The 21,245-nt window shown below is 44.4% G+C and overlaps 1 protein-coding gene across 8 annotated transcripts in view; it reads left to right on the top strand.

Annotated features, from left to right (window-relative positions):
* Positions 1-21,245, top strand: part of FGGY (FGGY carbohydrate kinase domain containing) — a 366,153-nt gene that overhangs the window by 93,341 nt on the left and 251,567 nt on the right. For 7 of the 8 annotated variants that reach the window (XM_073544587.1, XM_073544585.1, XM_073544588.1 and 4 more), the window contains 2 exons: positions 270-356; positions 899-1,081. The gene's annotated coding sequence lies outside the window, so the exon portion shown is untranslated. Of the gene's footprint in view, positions 1-269; positions 357-898; positions 1,082-6,883; positions 7,014-21,245 lie in introns of those variants that run through there. The other variant, XM_073544589.1, reaches the window with a different exon arrangement.

A 21,245-nucleotide genomic window follows, 5' to 3' on the forward strand; every position in this document is an offset into this window, starting at 1 on the left:
TTGTCTAGTGCTGTGCTTGGCTTTCTCCAGCAGTCTTCAAGGCAATGTATGGAGTGGTGGTACACAGCTGTGACCATAGGCTTATTCAAACAAGGCCATGTTCTCAAGATTGATGGTAGGACCCCAACGATTAGCAACATATAACATAGGTAAACAACAACTTGCTTTCTTGGTAAAATCCCTCTAAATAAATTATTAACAGACTCAAGATGGTGCAAAAAAAAAAAAAACAATATATACCATTATTCACTTCTGTACTTTGCCTGCAGCTGGAAGATTAATTGAGGAACAATAAGTGGAAGCCAGGAGACCAGTAAGGGATACAGTACGGAGTATGGAGAAGCACTAGAGGTCTGGTAGGTGCCGTGGAACAACTTTACATAAGGGGAACTGTAACATCTATTCATTACGGAAAGTCATAGAGCAAGTCATGGAGTAGCAACTATTGGACATCTAAAACCCAAGAAAAAAAACAAAACAAAATGAGCATATACTCTTTAGTAGGTATATAAGTAAATAGTATAGTGCATGTAAGTAACACAGGATACTTGATTAATACTGCTTTCATCAAAAAGCACAAAAGCCATCCCACCACGACAAGGTGTACCCAATTGGGATGGTCCTAACATCTGATACTAGGACAGTCTTGATTGGGTACACCTTGTCGCAGTGAGATGGCTTTTATGCTTTTTGATGAAAATAGTGTTAACTAAGTATCCTGTGTTATTTACATGCACGATTACTATTTACTTACTATAGGGTATATACTCATTTAATTTTTTTCTTGGGTTTTGTCTGTAAAATGGCCACAATGTGAATGTGCTCTTATGCAATGCACGTATAACAACTTATGCTCTGTCTCACTTGTTTTTTTGTTTTTTTTAATTTACATCTGTAGACAGCAATTAATGAAAGCAAGAAACAACGTTTAAAAAGCCAAGACAAGCAATGTGATGTGGCCGCCTCACTGTCCGGCCACCGCAGGGACCTGCCCTGTTCATGTAGATAAGGCAGAAGCCTAATTGCTCGTTCTAGACAGTTTTATCCAGGAATCCAGACGTAGATGCCGCGTTACACTCAGGTGAGTGGCTGCAAACACCCAGATTTTCTTCTAATCTTGTTGTTCTCCCTTCTAATCCTCTATGATGATGTTCTCCACAATATCACTGCTGTCAGCTGAAAAGCTACATAAAGCGAAATCTGTCCTCACCTCCAGTTAAAATTCCATTCATTTACACAATCACCCTTCCTGATGATTGCATGGACAAGATACCTAGATTTTAGGTAATGCTCATTATGGAGCTCATGGGGAAAGGGGCTTCAATTTTGTGTCTCTCTATCAACTTCCGAATAGAGGATTTTCCCCATGTCTCCAGGAAATAGAGACATCATGGAGGATGATGAGACTGATGTTCACATTGAGTTACTCCAGCTTGATGAAAAAATGGCTAAACCAGCGATCAATAGAATGGGTCTTGGGTCCAGAATAAAGTACTAAATATTTAAAAAAAAATAAAAAATCTCGTAAAGTGGGTCTACCCCGGTCTTACATAAAGGCAGAGGGACTCTATGGCAATCATCAAAATATGGTTCCCTTCTGGTGCTAGTTCACACTGTGCACTCCTAACCGCGAGTTATGAAGTTCTGGCACTTGACCATTCTCTACCTCCTTTCCCTGTGTGAGGTCTAGGTTTTGTGACATGAACATTCCAGCACTTCTCCATTAATTTTCTCATTTTCTTTTATCCTATTTTTTTAAATTATATTACAATTGTTGCGCAAAGTGGGCTCACAAGGTGAGATGGATCCTCTAAACCCATATGGGCTACGGGTGTCAGTGCAGAAGGCGGGTGTTGCATGCAGGAACTGTAGGCAAACTATAAGTGTTAAAGGGATTCTGGAAGCCGCAACTGGACAGGAGACGTCGGTGGAGCCTCAAGAAGGCTTGTAAAACAAACTGAAAGTCTGAAAGGAGTCCTGGACACCACTGACAGGCAGCAGGGTTACTGGAAGCCACAGACAACCAGGTGATGTCCTGGAGACCAATGACAGGCAACAGGGTTACTGGAGGCTACAGACAAGTAACAGTGATTGGAAACCACAGGTGACCAGGAGATGGCGTGGAGCCTGTGGACAGGAACTGCATTTCATGCTTTCCTCTGCCGAAAAGTTTTTTGGAGATGGAAATGTCATTCTCCAGCAGGACTTGGCCCCTGTCCACACTGCCAAAAGTACCAATACCTGGTGTACAAACAGTATCACTGTGCTTGATTGGCCAGAAAACTCGCCTGACCTTAGCCCCATAGAGAATCTATGGAGCATTGTCAAGAGGAAGATGAGAGACACCAGACCCAACAATGCAGACGAGCTGAAGGCTGCTATCAAAGCAACCTGGGCTTCCATAACCCCTCAGCAGTGCCACAGGCTGATCGCCTCCGTGCCATGCCGCATTGATGCATTAATTGATGTCAAAGGAGCCCCGACCAAGTATTGACTGCATTTACTGAACATACATTTCAGTAGGCCAACATTTCAGATTTTAAACTCATTTTTCAAGCTGGTGTTATAAAGTATTCTAATTTACTGAGATAATGACTTTTGGGTTTTCATTGGCTGTAAGCCATAATCATCAACATTAACAGAAATAAACACGTGAAATAGATCACTCTGAGTGTAACGACTCTATAGAATATAGGAGATTCACTTTTTGTATTGAAGAACTGAAATAAATTCATTTTCGTGATTTTCTAATTTTATGAGAAGCTCCTGTATATAATACCATTTATCATTCATAACGACACTTATCCCACCACCCAGACTCACAGACCCTGCTTTCATACACTCCCTCAAAATTTCTAACACTGAGGTGTGCTGGGATTGTGCCGTGTCCTACGGTTCAATGTGTAATATTCTGCACTGGAAATACTAGACACAGTAGACTAATTCCCGCAGTCGGGGAAGACCTCTCAGCCGGGTCTGGAAAAATATTTAAGATCAGTCTGTCTGCCTATAATGAGCCTGTATCATCCGCTGCGTGACATGTATCCTCTGTGTGTACCGTGTGGTTCACATAAACAAATGAGCACTTGATATTTGATGGACCTAGTGGAAAACCTGATTAGTCTGTGGAATAACCCTGTGTAATAGATACAATACCTGCAAATAATGCTCCTGAATATCCAAGACACCTTGATGGGATGGGACTCCACTCCGCCCATCAGCTTTAAAGGAGAATTGACTGCAGGTGTGCCACCATTCTCCATTATAGGGAATGGGAGATATGGCGATGGATGGGGTCTATATTAAATACCCACCCTTCTTATTTATGTCTACCTATAGGGTAATACGGTTTAGTTGTTCCCCTGTAGCATCGCCAATAAGACTCCATACTCAACTGGTTTCCATAGAGTGGTCCAGTCCACCCCAAATCTGCAACAAGGACCAGGAAAAGTTTGAAAAGCACTGGTGATGAGGGGAAAGCACCCCCAAACAGCGGTCTGTAAATGGGCTGGCACCAGCACCTCGTGAATCCGGACAAATCCGTTAGGACTGACGCTGTCCAGATTTCATCCCTGTGATGGTGTGATATGTTATGTGGATGTCATTTTTTGTATATTCCTATTTTTAACAATTCCAGTTATTTTCATAGTGTTTTTCTTATTACATTGTAAGTCTACAGCCTCACTGTATCTGTCTCTTGATGACCCCCTGTAGTGCATTAATCCCTAAGGCCCTTTGTTTTCTTCTGGGAGGCAACTTGTTTGACTACCCCTGGACAAGGAAGGGGGTGGGGGGAAGAACGGCAGCTGGACAAGTCAGTTCCGGTGGAGACAGGATCGTGTAAAGGCTGCATTTCAGAGAGAAGGACCCATTTTTATCCTCTGGTGCTAGAGTTTTGGAATCTCGTTTCCCTGGACATTTTATCCTGATACCGGACTGCATTCTTATTCTGGACTATCTTATCCTTTGTGTGGTGGACTGAATATGGACCTTTTCGTATTTTTGCCTGAATAAAGGTCTTGGAATTGTTCACTCTTCGCTTGCTCTGTTGATTGTGTGATACCAGAGAAGGACCCCGTGACAATCCCCTATACATGTACATTGGATGTGTGCACTCCTGCATGAATGGAATGAGCTTGCTCCATAGAGCACAGATGTCTGTCATGTTATACAGCCAACACTTGAGTCTATCTTCTTCTATATGTTACCCCTGATCACAGCAGTTTAACTTCTTCTTCTAGATGCTGCCAGCAATTATGATGGTGGTAAAAAGGTGTCCCCTCTGACACCCATCGCTCACCCACAACATGATTTTGGGGTGTCATTGGCATTATCACCTCAGCTGGGGGTCTACTGAAAAACCTGTGTCTGCCATGTCTGTATACCTGTTGCTGGGCTTGAGACCAGATATTTTTACAAAGCATCACAATATTACAGCATATTGTACAAGCGCAAACAAAAAAGACCAAGGAGTACAAAGCACCTTATATATAAATCATTTTAAATTTATTAAATATATTCATGAATATTGTTACATAATAAAAATGTTATATAGACAAATTAACAACGTGAAGGACACAAGACATAAGGTCCGACACAATTACAATATTGTATGGATCGGGAATATTGAGATCACGTAAAATATCATAATATCAATTTTCTACAGTTACTCTTGCAATATTAACAAAGTATCAGACAAAAGGTAGAGAGATATCAATGCCGCTCTGGGTGTAATAAAAAGCCTAAAACATATTGCCACTACAACATATATACCCAAAAGAGCCTCAAAATACAAGTCTAATACTAAGAAAAGTCTCACCCGAATAGATCCTTGTGAAAGGTCACACCATGCAGCCCCAACGCACGTTTCGTGTGGGCTTCCTCAGGGGGCTGTGCATCAGTTTGTGTGTTTGTCCCTATTTATATATCCCATACAGCTGTACCCATTCAGGGTGTAATGAGCGGCGCATGTAAATGAGTCACGCAGGGCCGGAAGTGATGCTCCCCCCGGTCTCCAGTATACTGCGCACATACCAAAGCCGCTACCATAGTAACCAGAGATATTGTACAAGCGGTCTAGTGATCACAGGTTCAGGTCTCCCTGAAAAACGAATACAAAATGTAAAAAAAAATTAAAAACATTAACATACATAATTATAAACAGCACAGAAAACTTCATTTCATCCCTCTTTTCCCAGAACGTACATAAAATGAAAAAGTGAACCTATTTAATATGACCGCGTGCGTGACTTTCCAAATGATAAAATCATAAAACGTATCCTAAATAGTAAAAGTCAAAACTTTAAAAAAAAAAAGAAAATAAATAGAATAAAACAGATGACAAAGTTGTGAGACCCTAAAATGGTAATGATAAAATCTATAGTCACAAAAAAAATGCACTCATGCAATTTCATAGACTGGAATTTTTTTTACAGTTCTTGGATTTTAAAGACTAGAAGAGAAAACTAAAGTGAATAAGGGTCCTCTGTGCTCTGTCGCCCAGGACTTGTCGCTCCAGGGTGTCTAGTTTAGCTAAAATCCCCAGTCATGTTGCAGGGCTTTGCAGAGAGTCGGACATGGAGCTAAAAGCTAACAACCTTCGCTAAGGAGAAATCTACTTTATATGTTTTTTATCATTGCTCATAGGACTCCAGACTGGTGTCTTTAAAGGGCTTGTCTCATGTTGTTAAAACTGCAAAGTGTGTGTAAAAACAAGTAACTTTACAGCAAAACATTTACTAAAAATCTTTACAATTCTCAATAACAGAGATTTTTAATGATACAGTGTATTGCTCATTGCCTATATTACTGGCCACCTTTGTGGTCTATCAGCGGTGGCTGGTTTCCTAGGCAAACAGAGCACGCTTGATATAAAACATGGAAGCGCTGCTCTGAAGGTGGGAAGATCACCAGCTTCTGTTCTATAGGGCTCCTCTGAACATGCAGAGGCAAAGCTGTGACTGCTTCTAACAGGGGGGCATGCACAGTTTGGGTCAGTGGCACGACAATGCTGCTGGTGCGAACTGCCAATCTTCAGGAGAGCCCTGCCCCCCCAGCAAGGAAGAAACAACGAGGCAGAGGGGCGCTGTACTTCTGAACACTGAAGACACCCCTTTATGGCGGATATAGACAGAAAAGGGCCCCTGTGCAAGAACAACAAATTGGCCCTTTGCAGCCCAATAGCTCATCATAATGCACAATTCCACCTGCTTTGGAGGTGATATTGGCCCCCGCACCTCTTGGAGGTGATATTGGCCCCCGCACCTGTGCGGCCCATTGGTTGCCTCAATGATATGTCCTCTCCTGATTGAGAGCCAGTCTCCCTGACAGCAACAGTGGGGTGGACAGGCAATTTAGGCAGCTCTCAAGAATGCATAGCCAGAAGAAGTCCCCCGATGACTGTAAAGAAATAAGAATGGCTCAGATTGAAGGTATTTTCCAGGCACAAGTACATTATGGTATAATGGTAACTGATAGACATGTATAGAAGCTCTTTGATACCAGGGTCCTGGTGAACACTCCATAGCTGCACCCTTTTACCTCCCCTGGCGGCTACCTAGAGATAGCACAGTTTATTTGGTGATACATAGTAACAGTGAATACATAAATATTTGTATAAGAAGTTTCCCCAAATTCCCAAGGACTCCGAACAAATAGAATGCTTCTTTATTTAGATTTAATAAGTTGATATTAGACCTGGAAAATCTGCACAAGGGATGTGATGATGTGTACAGAAGTCAGGCCTGCCCAGCTCTACACTATTCCGCAGACCCCCCCACCCAACATCTGCTGGAAAAGCGAAAGAATCAGACACAGGCGGGTTACAGTGTAACCTCAGACTGTCGCCCCGGGGCAAAGTGCGCAGAGATCTGAGCCAATCCGAGATTGTGTGCAGACGACCAATCGCCAACAGTCTGACACAAGGCCCAGAAACTGCAGCTTTTAGAGGAAGCTGAGATGGAAACATTGTAACAATCTGCTGTGAAAGTAGCCACTGTGTTCTGTGCCTGCAAGTAAGTGTCTGCTCCACATCATCCTCTACAGGCCACCACACTGAGGGATTTACCCTGGGAAGCAACATTAATAGCAGCTTCCTAACATATGCCTATTATCAGAATCACTCTCTTTACCAGTAGAGACCGCTCTCTGTTACACTTGAAGGGGTCGTCATACAGAGGAGCCTATAGTCTGTCACTGGATTAGCTGCGAATAAACGACACAGACATTGGGGTTGAGTGCGACTGGTATCTCTGCGCCTCCTACAGCGATCGACCCGACGAGCAGCATTACAGGGAAGGTTTCCATATGCATTTGCCTAATGTAATGAATTGTAAAAACAGATCCAAAACAAGTCACTGCGAGTCTGAAAAGCCACAGCTGAAATCCAGTAAAGTGACAATGCTGCTACTATAATGCCTGTGCTATGTTTACAATATTTTACATTACATACCCTGTACTGACCCTGATTTACACCCTGTATTATACTCCAGAGCTGCACTCACTATTCTGCTGGTGCAGTCACTGTGTACATACATTACATTACTGACCCTGATTTACACCCTGTATTATACCCCAGAGCTGCACTCACTATTCTGCTGGTGCAGTCACTGTGTACATACATTACTGATCCTGAGTTACCTCCTGTATTATACTACAGAGCTGCACTCACTATTCTGCTGGTGCAGTCACTGTGTACATACATAACTGATCCTGAGTTACATCCTGTATTATACTCCAGAGCTGCACTCACTATTCTGCTGGTGCAGTCACTGTGTACATACATTACATTACTGATCCTGAATTACATCCTGTATTATACTCCAGAGCAGCACTCACTATTCTGCTGGTGCAGTCACTGTGTACATACATTACATTACTGAAGCTGAGTTACATCCTGTATTATACTCCAGAGCTGCACTCACTATTCTGCTGGTGCAGTCACTGTGTACATACATTACATTACTGATCCTGAATTACATCCTGTATTATACTCCAGAGCAGCACTCGCTATTCTGCTGGTGCAGTCACTGTGTACATACATTACATTACTGATCCTGAGTTACATCCTGTATTATACTCCAGAGCTGCACTCACTATTCTGCTGGTGCAGTCACTGTGTACATACATTACATTACTGATCCTGAATTACATCCTGTATTATACTCCAGAGCAGCACTCACTATTCTGCTGGTGCAGTCACTGTGTACATACATTACATTACTGATCCTGAATTACATCCTGTATTATACTCCAGAGCAGCACTCACTATTCTGCTGGTGCAGTCACTGTGTACATACATTACATTACTGATCCTGAGTTACATCCTGTATTATACTCCAGAGCTGCACTCACTATTCTGCTGGTGCAGTCACTGTGTATATACATTACATTACTGATCCTGAATTACATCCTGTATTATACTCCAGAGCAGCACTCACTATTCTGCTGGTGCAGTCACTGTGTACATACATTACATTACTGATCCTGAATTACATCCTGTATTATACTCCAGAGCAGCACTCACTATTCTGCTGGTGCAGTCACTGTGTACATACATTACATTACTGATCCTGAGTTACATCCTGTATTATACTCCAGAGCTGCACTCACTATTCTGCTGGTGCAGTCACTGTGTACATACATTACATTACTGATCCTGAATTACATCCTGTATTATACTCCAGAGCTGCACTCACTATTCTGCTGGTGCAGTCACTGTGTACATACATTACTGATCCTGAGTTACATCCTGTATTATACTCCAGAGCTGCACTCACTATTCTGCTGGTGCAGTCACTGTGTACATACAGTACATTACTGATCCTGTACTGACCGGAGTTGTATACTCACATAGTGTTTTTACACATTTTGCTACCCTGTGATTATGGTGTAACTACATGTCCCAGCATGCTCTGCCAGTAACATAGATTGGTCCCCAGCACATCGTGCTTTGCAGGATGCCATTTCTGATGCCTGTGTGAATGGTTGTTCCTCCATCCTCCTCCGTTCTGTCTGAGCGCGGCCTCACCTGCTTTGTGTATTTGCTGTCAGTTGGATGGCAGCGTACTTAGACATGTGCATGATTAATATTGACCAAGAGGCGGCTTCTTAAAATGGCCCAGTCAATATTTAGTTTTCATTACGGAGATGACTGGAATTCTTTCAAGGGATGTTTTGAACCGGAGAAGCAGTAAAATGTTCTCCAGACTTAGATAACATAAGTTGTGATTCCAGACCGCTGGGTGTTGTGACACTCCTGTGCTGGAGATCACTGCGAAAACAGCATCAGGTGTCAACATTACACCTATCACAATGGAGCCCAGCAGAACCCGACCATAGGCTGAAAACGAATCCATTATGGCCATAACATGAAATTACCTATGTTCCTATTTCCAGATTCTCAATCCTCTTTTATCATGTGATAAACTATTCTGTAGGTAAAATCTCCTGAGCGTCACTGCTAGGAGCCCATGAATAGGCGCCTGCGCTGGAGACCGGACTAGTAAAGGCAGTGAGCGTGGATTATTTGGCCCCTGGCTCCACATAGGCTGCAGTATCTACAGACCCCATCGATCATTGTTTCCTCCAGTCTTTTGATGTTCCTAAAATATCTCTCAATTAGTGACTTTTTGCTTTGCGACAAATTCAACAAACAATTTGCGCCATTCTTCACGTCGTCTTTCGTTGTTCAGTTTGTTGTCTGATTTTGACATCAATGTGACTTTTCCAGATGTTTTAGAAAAATTCATTAAATCTGACTTTTTTTGAAAATCGCAATATTTGTCGCAGCTCTACTCCAGTCCCCCTTGGAGTGATTTTAGGTACATCAGTTATTTTGGTCCATTTTTGTGACATTTTTTAATAATTTTGTAAAAAGAGGCCAAAGACAGAAAGAAGAAAAAAAAGGCCCCAATTCATCAAAACAGGTGAATTTTCACACTTGACTCGATGAAGGGGAGTTTTGGAGCAGAGGCGCCTGACTCATTAAAGAGGAGTACCACTCTTGAATCAAGTGTGCCTGACAAGTGACGTGCTCCTCCATGTGCTGCACCACAAACCTTAGGGTAAGTTCACACTAGGCGTTTTTTCAGCAGCAAAACCTGATCTCTTGGCATGAAAGAAGCTGAAGGAAAAAAAAGCATGTTTTTCTTGCGTTTTTTTTTCGCTGCATTTTTTTATGTTTTTTGGGGCATTTTTTGCTGTGGTTTTGGCATGCTAGATTTGTCTCTTGTGCATTTGGATAAAGTTTAGTGTTGAAAAAAAAAGTCCTATTCTATCGAATCAGATTTTGGCACAAAAACTTAGCAAAACCCAATACTTGCGTTTTTGGTGTGTTTTGTCAGCATTTTTTCACCTCCCATTCATTTTAATGGGTGAAAAACGCTGAAAGAAGTAACCTGCTTCATTTTTCAAAAAAAAAACATGCAAAGTCCAATTCCTGATGACCAAAAAAACCAAGCTGTGTGCATGAGATTTCTGAAATCCAAAAGACATAGCTGGTACTGTAAAACGCAGCTAAAGATTGGCATAAAAAAACGCATTTAGAAAAAGGCTGCAAAAACGCAATGTGTGAACTTAGCCGTACTCCAATCAGAAACTGGGGCAAAATTCCTGAAGTAAGGTTCGTCACAGTTCGTCATGAGTTAGACAAGCTGTGACGGCATGCCCCTGTTTTACCCCAAGCTCCAATCATTTTGGCAGAGCTGGGCAAATCTGGCGTGAAAATGCCAAAAGTCTCAAAATATTGCAACTTCTCAAAGAGTTTTACACCAGATTTCTAGCGAAAAGCTTTTTAAGAATTAGGGCCAAAATTCATCAATCAACTGTGCTATTTTGATGAATTTGTAGCAAAAACAGTCAGTAAAAAACACAAGTCAGAAAAAGTGAATTAAAAAAATGCAAATGATGAATTAGGCCCCTATGTGTTTTGGATCATAAAGTGTCACCAGCACCTGAGAATGGACAGTGCCCCTGAAAGAATCACAACTTCCTTCCTCTCTCCTTCCTGCCTTCCGTCCTCTCTCCTTCCTTCCTCTCTCCTTCCTTCCTCCCTCCCTTCTTCCTTACTCTCTCTACTTTCTTCCTTCCTCTCTCCTTCCCTTCCTCTTTCCTTCCCTTCCTCTGTCCTTCCTTCCTTCCTCTGTCGTTCCTTCCTCTCTCCTTCCTTTCTTCCTTCCTTCCTCTCTCTCTCTCCTTCCTTCCTATATCTCTCCTTCCTAACTCTCTCCTTCCTTCTTACACTCCTTCCTTCCTTACCTTCTCCTTCCTTCCTTACCCTCTCCTTCCTTTCATTTTTCCTCTCTTCTTACTTCCTATTTTCCTTCCTTACTAGCTTCCTTTTTTATGCCATGCTCTTTCATTTTCCCTTCATTCCATCTGTCCTTACTCTTTCTCTCCATCCTTTCATTTTTCCTTGATTCCTTCCTCCCTTCATTGCTTCTTTTTCTTCCTCCATACCTATCTTCCTCCCTTCATTCCTTCCTTCCTTCTTGCCATCCTTCTTCTTCCCTTCCCACCTTATCTCCTCTGTTCTTATGTAGATGTGATCACGCACTAGCCAAGGCATTTCAGTAGACCAGCAAAGCGAATAGCTCTGACTTGATTGATTTCATCTTAGGAACCATCGATTTGTCTCAGGAAGAAGAATAACAGATAATAATTCCCATTTCCATTGTTGACATAATTGGAAGTAATAGGTTCATGTCAACTGTGGATAATCTAGTGCGCCGGCTCCCATAGACGCGGCCTAGAAGCCCATGGTGCAAATGTTCAGAATTAGTGCAAGGACAGATGGAAGAGATAAAACAATCCCTCTGATAGTGCAGTGATCCGCATTGACCGCATCTCCATGGTGTCAGACTGCGCTTTGCATGCAGACGAGCTCTAGTTCCGCCGTCGTTGTCCTTTAAACAACCTCTGTAGCCCAGAATGCACTTAACTTGCATGGAGACGAGGACGGAGGAATGATTAATATTCTCTTGTAGTTTATTTCAATGTTACATTTTACAAAGTTGCAGCTCGGAGAAAGCTGACAGCCCAATCTTAATTAAGATTCATTATACAGAGAGTCTCTCTAAATGGAGGTCAGCGAGGCTTGTTTTGGAGTCAGCGACTGGCCTGCTCTCCTCTTGCTTTCAATCAAACCGTAGACGATAGAGAGAGAACATTTCCAAATTGATTTTACTTTATAAATTGCTTTCATTGCCCAGTATCTGGGGAGGAAAAAATAAAAGCAGATGTCCTACCAGCGCCAATTCTCAAATGCATGCTCCAGGACGATGTGATGGATGTGCTTAAGAGCTCCTCTATCCCCCACCACTCAGCCCTAATGCTGTGTACACATTTAATATGTTTGACCAATAATATTCTAATATATCTGGTGTATTAAGAATAGAAGAAGTGTCTGGAAGAATTCCCAAACCTTCTTACTTGAGATTACTGTTAGTGGCCCATATTCCACTCTTATAATGGAATGGCCTCCTATAGTGTTACCTGCCTGATCCAGACCTTTTATCATAGGTGTAAGCTTATATGGCTGCTGGAAGGCAGACACCAAGCCCTGGTTTGTGCAGTCCCTTCTGCTATATAAATTCCCAATCCATTTTACTTGAGATTACTATTAGTGACTGATACAGGAAAGATGTATATCTTTGTACCGTGTTAGCCAGTAGATAGAAGAATATTTAGAATTGAGAGTCCTCAGTGGTTGATACCTTTTAATGGCTAACTTAAAAGATGGTGACACATTGCAAGCTTTCGAGACTACTCAGGTCTCTTCATCAGGCTAAACTAATACAAAATCTGAAGAATCACATATTTATACACAAGACAGCACAGAAATAACGCAATAGCTAAAACAAGTGATGTGAAGCGGAATAGTCATTATGGGAGAGGGATAAGCATAAATATTGGAACAGTTCATAGATAAGGAGTGTGAAGGTTTTATTGCCCTTCGATTGTGGTCTGGTTCTGTGTTGTGTGATCACCCCAGAAGGTCTGAAGAGCAAATTCCTTAACTGATGTAAAAAGACATAAATCCATGTGACACATTCATTCCTGCACTGAATGTGTTGAAAGTTTTCATAAATTTATACTCTGAGATTCTTCTCTCTCTCTGAGACTTGAAGTTTCCTTTTAATACAAGTAATTTAATGTCCATCATGCTATGACCAGGGAATCAAAAATGTTTTGCCACAGGGAGACAGGGCAAAAACTGAGAACAAGAATGAATTTTCATCCTCACACAATAAGAGAAAAAAGAATGGATCTACATGTGGCAAAACATTTTTGTATCCCTGGTCATAGCATGATGGACATTAAATTACTGGTATTAAAAGGTAACTTCAAGTCTCAGAGAGAGAGAAGAATCTCGGAATACAAATTTATGAAAACTTTCGACACATTCAGTGCAGGAATGAATGTGACGCATGGATTTATGTCTTTTTACATCAATTAAGGAATTTTCTCTTCAGACCCTCTGGGGTCATCACACAACACAGAACCAGACCACAATCAAAGGGCAATAAAACCTTCACACTGCTTATCTATGAACTGTTCCAATGTTTATGCTTATCCCACTCCCATAATGACTATTCCGCTTCACATCACTTATCTTGGCTATTGCGTTATTTCTGTGCTGTCTTGTGTATAAATATGTGATTCTTCAGATTTTGTATTAGTCTATGCCTGATGAAGAGACCTGCGTAGTCTCGAAAGCTTGCAATTTGTTACCATCTTTTCAGTTAGCCATTAAAAGGTATCAACCACTGAGGACTCTCAATCCTGAATATTCTTCTGTTAGTGACTCATATTTCACTGGCATATTGGAAAGGCGTCTTAAAGTCTTACTTGTCTGCTTTAGACCCTATACCGTAGATGCACAAGTGCAGTCTATATGTCTATCATGGGGCCATTGGTGTAAGAGGAGGCATCATGAACGTTCTGCGCCCTGCACGTCTTTTGGACCACGTTTCCTTCTCCATTCCTGCTGCTGACGTGAACTGTAACTTCCCCGGGTGCTCCGGTCTTATCCAGCACCCGCCTGACTGTGCCCGTGCTTCTTCACTTGAGCAACATTGCGGAGCTGCTATGTTGTCCCGGGCTTAGAGCCCTTGTGGACCTGTTGGGCATGCTCTCCCTACTGCCTAATTCCTACAACCTACACTAGCTTAACCCATAGCAGCTCCTCCTACAGTTAACCCTAAGCAAACTTCCTAACAGCTATACCTAATAAGGCCCACTAGTATGCCCCCATCTAGTGGCCCATTCCAGAACTACACTTACCCATTCTATGAACTCTATACTACAGTGCCCTCCTCTAATGTTCCCAAAGGAAGCACTATCTTACCCTAATCTGTATAGAAATACAATGCAATACAATAGTCATAATAAAGCATAATATCTTACAATATATTCAATGTGGTGGCAATACCAATCAGACAATCGGTAATACACAGCCGTGTAGCAGTACCAAAGCATAACAGTATATTTACATCACAGCTCTTAAAGGGGAGGAGGCAATAAAGGGGTGTTCTATTCCAATCCCCTACATTGGAACGAGGGTACCCAGCCCTGGTTTGTGCCATTCCCTTCACAATATGAATTCCCAAGACGTTTTACAGGAGATTTGTCATGTCGGACGCTGTTCACACCACAGCATCCGGCAGGCAGAGGTAGTTCCACCTCCAGCCACTATAGCCTCAGTGGCGCCGGTTTGATCTTCAGGCTCTCGGGGGTTAATCCTGCTGGAGACCAGGTTGGAAGGTTAGTCACGCCCACGGTCTTTAAATAGTCATACTGGCATATGGGCGTCGCCGATTATAGCTTGTGTTTCATACCAAGTGGTTCCGGTCTGGAGTGGAGGTGTTCAAGAGAGAGAGATTCATATCTGGTGTCGTATGATCCGTCGTTATCCTTTCTCCTTCCCATATTTGTGTTTAGTTGTGCCCTGTTCACATTACTGTTTATTCCTGTGTGTGTGCGGCGCAGTGCAGTTTAAGTTCTCCCTGTCTGTCATTATTTGTGTGGGAGCTTTGGTGGTGACTTCTCACTGGGTGGAGGGTGGAGGGTTAAGTGCAGGGCTGAGCAGGAGATAAGGAAAGGTCGGAGGCTCAGGCATTTGCACCTTCAGCAAAAACCCTGGGTTGAGGGTCAGACAGGGTTTCCCCTAGTAAAAGGGACACCACAGGGGCCCCGGGTATTTCAGCCTTAGTTGAACTAAGCCCCCGTGACATAATCGGCCCACATTTTTTCAGGAGTCCATGGATCCATTAGATTCCATAACCCGCCAGTTGGCGGCGCTGTCCATACAGGTCTCCGAGTTGAAAGGGGCAGTTCAGCAGCAGGGCCTGGTAGTAGCAAAGGTGCAAACGGCATCTGCAGGTATCGGTGCAGAGCCGAAGTTTCCGCTGCCAGAACGATTTTCAGGCGATCGCAGCAAATTTGTCGTATTTCGGGAGGCCTGCAAATTATACTTCCGCATGCGGCCAATATCCTCAGGTAATGAGGCCCAGCGAGTAGGGCTGGTGTTGTCATTACTGAGTGGTGACCCCCAAGCATGGGCATTTTCCTTACCAGCTGACTCTGCTACATTTCATTCGGTCGATAATGTTTTTTCTGCCCTCTGGCTCATTTACGATGACCCTGACCGACTGGCTCTAGCGGAATCTAAAATCCGCGCCCTCCGCCAGGGGGAGCGCTTGGCAGAAGACTATTGTTCGGAATTTCGCCGCTGGGCTCTAGACACACAGTGGAATGACCCAGCACTGCGGAGCCAGTTTATTCATGGGGTATCAGGGAGGGTGAAACAAGCCCTCCTGATGTATGAGACTCCGGCATCATTGGAGTCTGCCATGAGTTTGGTGATACGTATTGATCGCCGTTTTCGTCAGGGGGCACAGGAGACGCTACCTCTGGGGGAAAACAGAGGTGCAGGTGTGGTTGAAGTAGATGAGTCCCCTGAACCTATGCAGATTGCTGGCGTGGCACAGGTTCAGCCTCGCGCTCCGGGATTCCGGAAGCCCGGAGCATGTTTCTACTGTGGTAAAGGAGGTCATTATGTTAACGTTTGCCCGGTACTACCTAAGAGGGTCACACCGGCGGAAAACTGTTAAGCTCAGAGGGTATGGAGGAGACCCAACTGAGCGTATGCATATCCTCCATGATGGTATCTCAATGTATGCTCCCTGCCAAGGTTATTATCGCCGGCAGAGAGCTACCTATATCAGTGTTTGTGGATAGCGGTTCCGCCACCAATCTCATAGATGAGGAGTTTGCACACACCGCCGGGTTTAAGATCGAAAAACTTCCTCACCCCATACAGGTGGTGACCATTAATGCTGTTCCCCTCCCTCAAGGGGAGATTACTGAGTTTGTGGCAGAGGTGAAACTCCACATTGGGGTCCTACATTCTGAGTCGGTTACATGTAGGGTCCTCCGTAATCTCCCAGCTCAAATGGTCCTGGGTTTTCCATGGCTGTCCAGGCACAACCCGGTAATTGATTGGAAAACTCAGGACATAGTACAATGGAGTGGTTTCTGCCAAGACAATTGCTTGGCCACATGTGTGTCCGCCGTGACGCCCAGCCTGCCGGAGGCTTTGCAGGATTTCGCGGATGTTTTCTCTGAGAAGGGTTGCTCAGAACTGCCTCCACATAGAGCCTATGACTGTGCTATTAGGTTAAAACCCGGGGCCAAATTACCTAAGGCCAGGATGTTTAATATTTCTGGTCCTGAGAGACAAGCTCTGAAAGACTACATCGCGGAGAGTCTGAGCAAAGGTCACATCCGGCCTTCGTCCTCGCCTGTAGCTGCGGGGTTTTTCTTCATTAAGAAGAAAGATGGGGGGTTACGCCCGTGTCTGGATTTCCGAGAGTTAAACCAGATTACTATCCGTGATCCCTACCCAATGCCGTTGATCCCGGATTTGTTCAACCAGGTAGCGGGGGCGAAATGGTTTTCCAAGCTGGACCTCAGGGGGGCGTATAACCTCATAAGGGTCCGTCAGGGGGATGAGTGGAAGACGGCGTTTAACACTCCTGAGGGTCATTTTGAGAGTCTGGTTATGCCGTTTGGGTTGACCACCGCGCCTGCCGTTTTCCAACATTTTATTAATGATGTCTTTGCTCATGTCCTGGGGAGATTTGTGATTGTATACCTGGATGATATCCTCATTTATTCTAGCGATCGGGACACTCATTTGGAGCATGTTAGGCAGGTGTTACAGTTGCTCCGGGAGAACCAGCTCTATGCTAAGCTGGAAAAATGTTTATTTTTTGTCCAGGAGTTGCCCTTTTTGGGATATATTGTGTCCGCAGCCGGTTTTAAAATGGACACCGCTAAGGTGCAAGCGGTGTTGCAATGGGAGAGGCCGGAGAGTCTGAAAGCACTCCAGCGGTTCCTTGGGTTTGCGAATTATTATAGGAAATTTATAAGACACTTTTCGACTGTCGCCAAACCGCTCACGGACATGACAAAAAAGGGTGCCGATCTGGCGAACTGGCCTGAGGTGGCTATACGTGCATTTGAGCGTCTGAAGAATAGTTTTGCTTCAGCCCCCATTCTGGTGCAACCAGACGTGTCTAAACCTTTTGTGGTAGAGGTTGATGCGTCGGAGGTGGGAGTGGGGGCAGTACTGTCTCAAGGCTCGTCCTTGAGCGAGATGCATCCATGCGCCTACTTCTCCAAGAAGCTGTCGCCGGCCGAACGGAATTATGATATCGGCAACAGGGAGTTGTTGGCCATCAAACTGGCTTTTGAGGAATGGCGACACTTCTTGGAGGGGGCGGCTCACCAGGTCACAGTTATCACCGACCATAAGAATCTGCTCTACCTGGAGTCGGCCAAGCGTCTGTCTCCTAGGCAGGCTCGCTGGGCATTGTTTTTTACTCGTTTCAATTTTCTTGTGACGTACCGTCCCGGGGCTAAAAACACCAAGGCGGATGCTTTGTCTAGGTGTTTTCCGGGGGGAGAACCTCGGGAAGAGCCGGTACCCATCCTCCAGAAAGGGGTAGTGGTCTCGGCTCTCACGACTGAGGTAGAGGCGGAGATTGCCGAGGCCCAAGAGGAGGTACCACCAGGACTTCCCGCCAACAAATCATTTGTACCCCTGCATCTTCGGCTTAAGGTGTTGAAGGAACACCACGATTCGGTACTGGCTGGTCACCCAGGGGTGAAGGGCACCTTAGAGCTGGTATCGCGTCGTTTCTGGAGGCCCAAAATCCGGCAGGACGTGGTCTCGTACGTGGCAGCTTGCATCACGTGCGCTAGGGCTAAGTCACCCCGAACCCGTCCTGCTGGCACGCTACAGCCTCTGGGGGTACCCAATAGGCCATGGACAGAAATCTCCATGGATTTTATCACTGACTTGCCAGCCTCGGCAGGGAACACGGTCATCCTGGTGGTGGTTGACGTTTTTCAAAGATGGCGCATTTTGTGGCGTTGTCCTCTTTGCCCAATGCTAAGACGTTGGCTCAGGTATTTGTGAAGGAGGTGGTCAGACTCCACGGAGTACCGTCTGACATAGTATCTGATAGGGGTACGCAATTTGTGGCGAGGTTTTGGAAAGCTTTTTGCTCAAGGTTGGGGATCAAGTTGTCACATTCATCGGCGTTTCATCCACAGTCTAATGGACAAACTGAGCACATGAACCAAAATCTAGAACAGTATTTACGATGCTTTGTGTCCGACAACCAGGAGGAGTGGTCTACTTTCCTTCCTCTGGCCGAATTCGCATTAAATAATCACCGCCAAGAGTCATCAGGAGAGTCTCCATTCTTTTGTGTGTACGGTCAACATCCTCAGTTTTGTACCTTACGTCAGGGTGACTCCGGGGGTGTCCCGGAGGAGGATCAGCTAGGAGCCCAATTGTCGTCAGTCTGGAGACGGGTGAAACAGCGTTTGTTGAGCATGAGTGCCAGGTACAAACGGGTGGCTGACAGTAGACGCGTGCCAGGTCCGGACCTGTGTGTGGGTGAATGGGTGTGGTTAGCTACGAAGAACATAAAACTCAAAATCCCATCTTTAAAACTGGGTCCAAGGCTTATTGGGCCTTTTAGGATTTCTGCCATCATTAACCCAGTGGCTTATCGGTTGGAACTTCCTGCGGTGTACAGAATACATAACGTTTTTCACAGGGCTTTATTGAAAAAGGTGGTAGGCTTGGTGGACACGACGCCGATGCCACCTCCAGTCATGGTGGATGGCGAGTTAGAGTTCGAGGTCGCCAAGGTAGTGGACTCTCGAGTAGTACGCCGTACTCTTCAGTATTTGGTGCACTGGCGGGGGTATGGTCCAGAGGAGAGGTCTTGGGTTCCAGCCTCAGACATACATGCGGATCGGCTGGTCAGTTCTTTTCACCGTCGTCATCCGGACAAGCCGGGTCCTATGAGTCTTGAGGGCCCTGGGGTCCCTCGTAGAAGACGGGGTACTGTCATGTCGGACGCTGTTCACACCACAGCATCCGGCAGGCAGAGGTAGTTCCACCTCCAGCCACTATAGCCTCAGTGGCGCCGGTTTGATCTTCAGGCTCTCGGGGGTTAATCCTGCTGGAGACCAGGTTGGAAGGTTAGTCACGCCCACGGTCTTTAAATAGTCATACTGGCATATGGGCGTCGCCGATTATAGCTTGTGTTTCATACCAAGTGGTTCCGGTCTGGAGTGGAGGTGTTCAAGAGAGAGAGATTCATATCTGGTGTCGTATGATCCGTCGTTATCCTTTCTCCTTCCCATATTTGTGTTTAGTTGTGCCCTGTTCACATTACTGTTTATTCCTGTGTGTGTGCGGCGCAGTGCAGTTTAAGTTCTCCCTGTCTGTCATTATTTGTGTGGGAGCTTTGGTGGTGACTCCTCACTGGGTGGAGGGTGGAGGGTTAAGTGCAGGGCTGAGCAGGAGATAAGGAAAGGTTGGAGGCTCAGGCATTTGCACCTTCAGCAAAAACCCTGGGTTGAGGGTCAGACAGGGTTTCCCCTAGTAAAAGGGACACCACAGGGGCCCCGGGTATTTCAGCCTTAGTTGAACTAAGCCCCCGTGACAAGATTACTATGAATAACCCATATTTCACTGGTATATTGGAACGACATCCTAAAGTTTTAATTGCCTGCTTTAACCCCTATATACCATAGATGCAGACTATATGGCTATCATGGAGCCATTGGAACGAGGACACCCAGTCCTGGTTTGTGCCATTTCCTTTTGCTATGGGGTCGTATACAAAAATGGATCATGGATATTGACCCCAGGCAAGTGGTAAAACACAGCCCTTGAATACATGACCCATTTTGATCTTTTCTAATTAATGCAATTTGGGAAATTGTGATCCGTGTACCCATACACAGTAGTTACATGACAGCCACAAAAATGCAAAAAGCACAGAAGAACAATTGCTTGTGGTGAACTGCATCTAAGTGCCACTCTGACATTAAATAAGATAAACCACAGTAGACCTCCAATAAAAATAGATTTGAATTAAGGCATTTATAGGACTGAAGATTGAAAATATTTGCACTTATTAAATTGGTTGAAAACTGTACTGTGAAATTTGGATTCCGGAAGATGTCACGGATAAAATTATCATTTTGCCCAGTCCCCTTTTGGTAACCCATGCATTTGCACTTAAAGGGAATCTATCAGAATGAATTTACTACTGAAACTACTGGTATGTCTGTAGAGATGCTAATGCAACAATGAGTGCTCACTCCCACCTGCGGTGTAATCGGACGAGCAATAAAAAATTGGATTGCAGGCAGCACAATGTTAAACTATTGGGAAGCTCAAATCTGCTATATATAATTTTTTTTATCATGAAGATTCGGCATGCTAAAACAACGGCAGCATGCTTCGATTGCATCCACGAATCGGATCGCAAGCACTAGTGTAAGTCTATGGGTGTTTGTGAAACATCGCACTGCACTCGGATGTCACCCGAGTACAGTGCAACCTGGACGCCGGCAATGGAGGAGATGGAGAAATTAGTTCTCCATCTTCTCCGCACCTGTGCTGATCTCTCATGCAAGAGGATCAGAGCACAGAGCAAGGACACTTACTATACACTGACTCTGGCCTAAAAATGATCCCTGCCTTGTAGTAATCCAATGTGCCAGTGCTGAGATATTAATCTTTGAATAAACATGTAAATTGGCCAGAAACTGCATTGGGGGTGTGTCCATGTACTCTGCATTCATCGGCACACCCTCAATGCACTCCAAGGCTAATTGATATGCGACTTCCGAACTTGACTTCTCTGGCA

Source organism: Dendrobates tinctorius, unplaced genomic scaffold (assembly GCF_039654945.1).
Source record: "Dendrobates tinctorius isolate UK_male_01 unplaced genomic scaffold, ASM3965494v1 ptg000138l, whole genome shotgun sequence".
Classification (NCBI taxonomy): domain Eukaryota; kingdom Metazoa; phylum Chordata; class Amphibia; order Anura; family Dendrobatidae; genus Dendrobates; species Dendrobates tinctorius.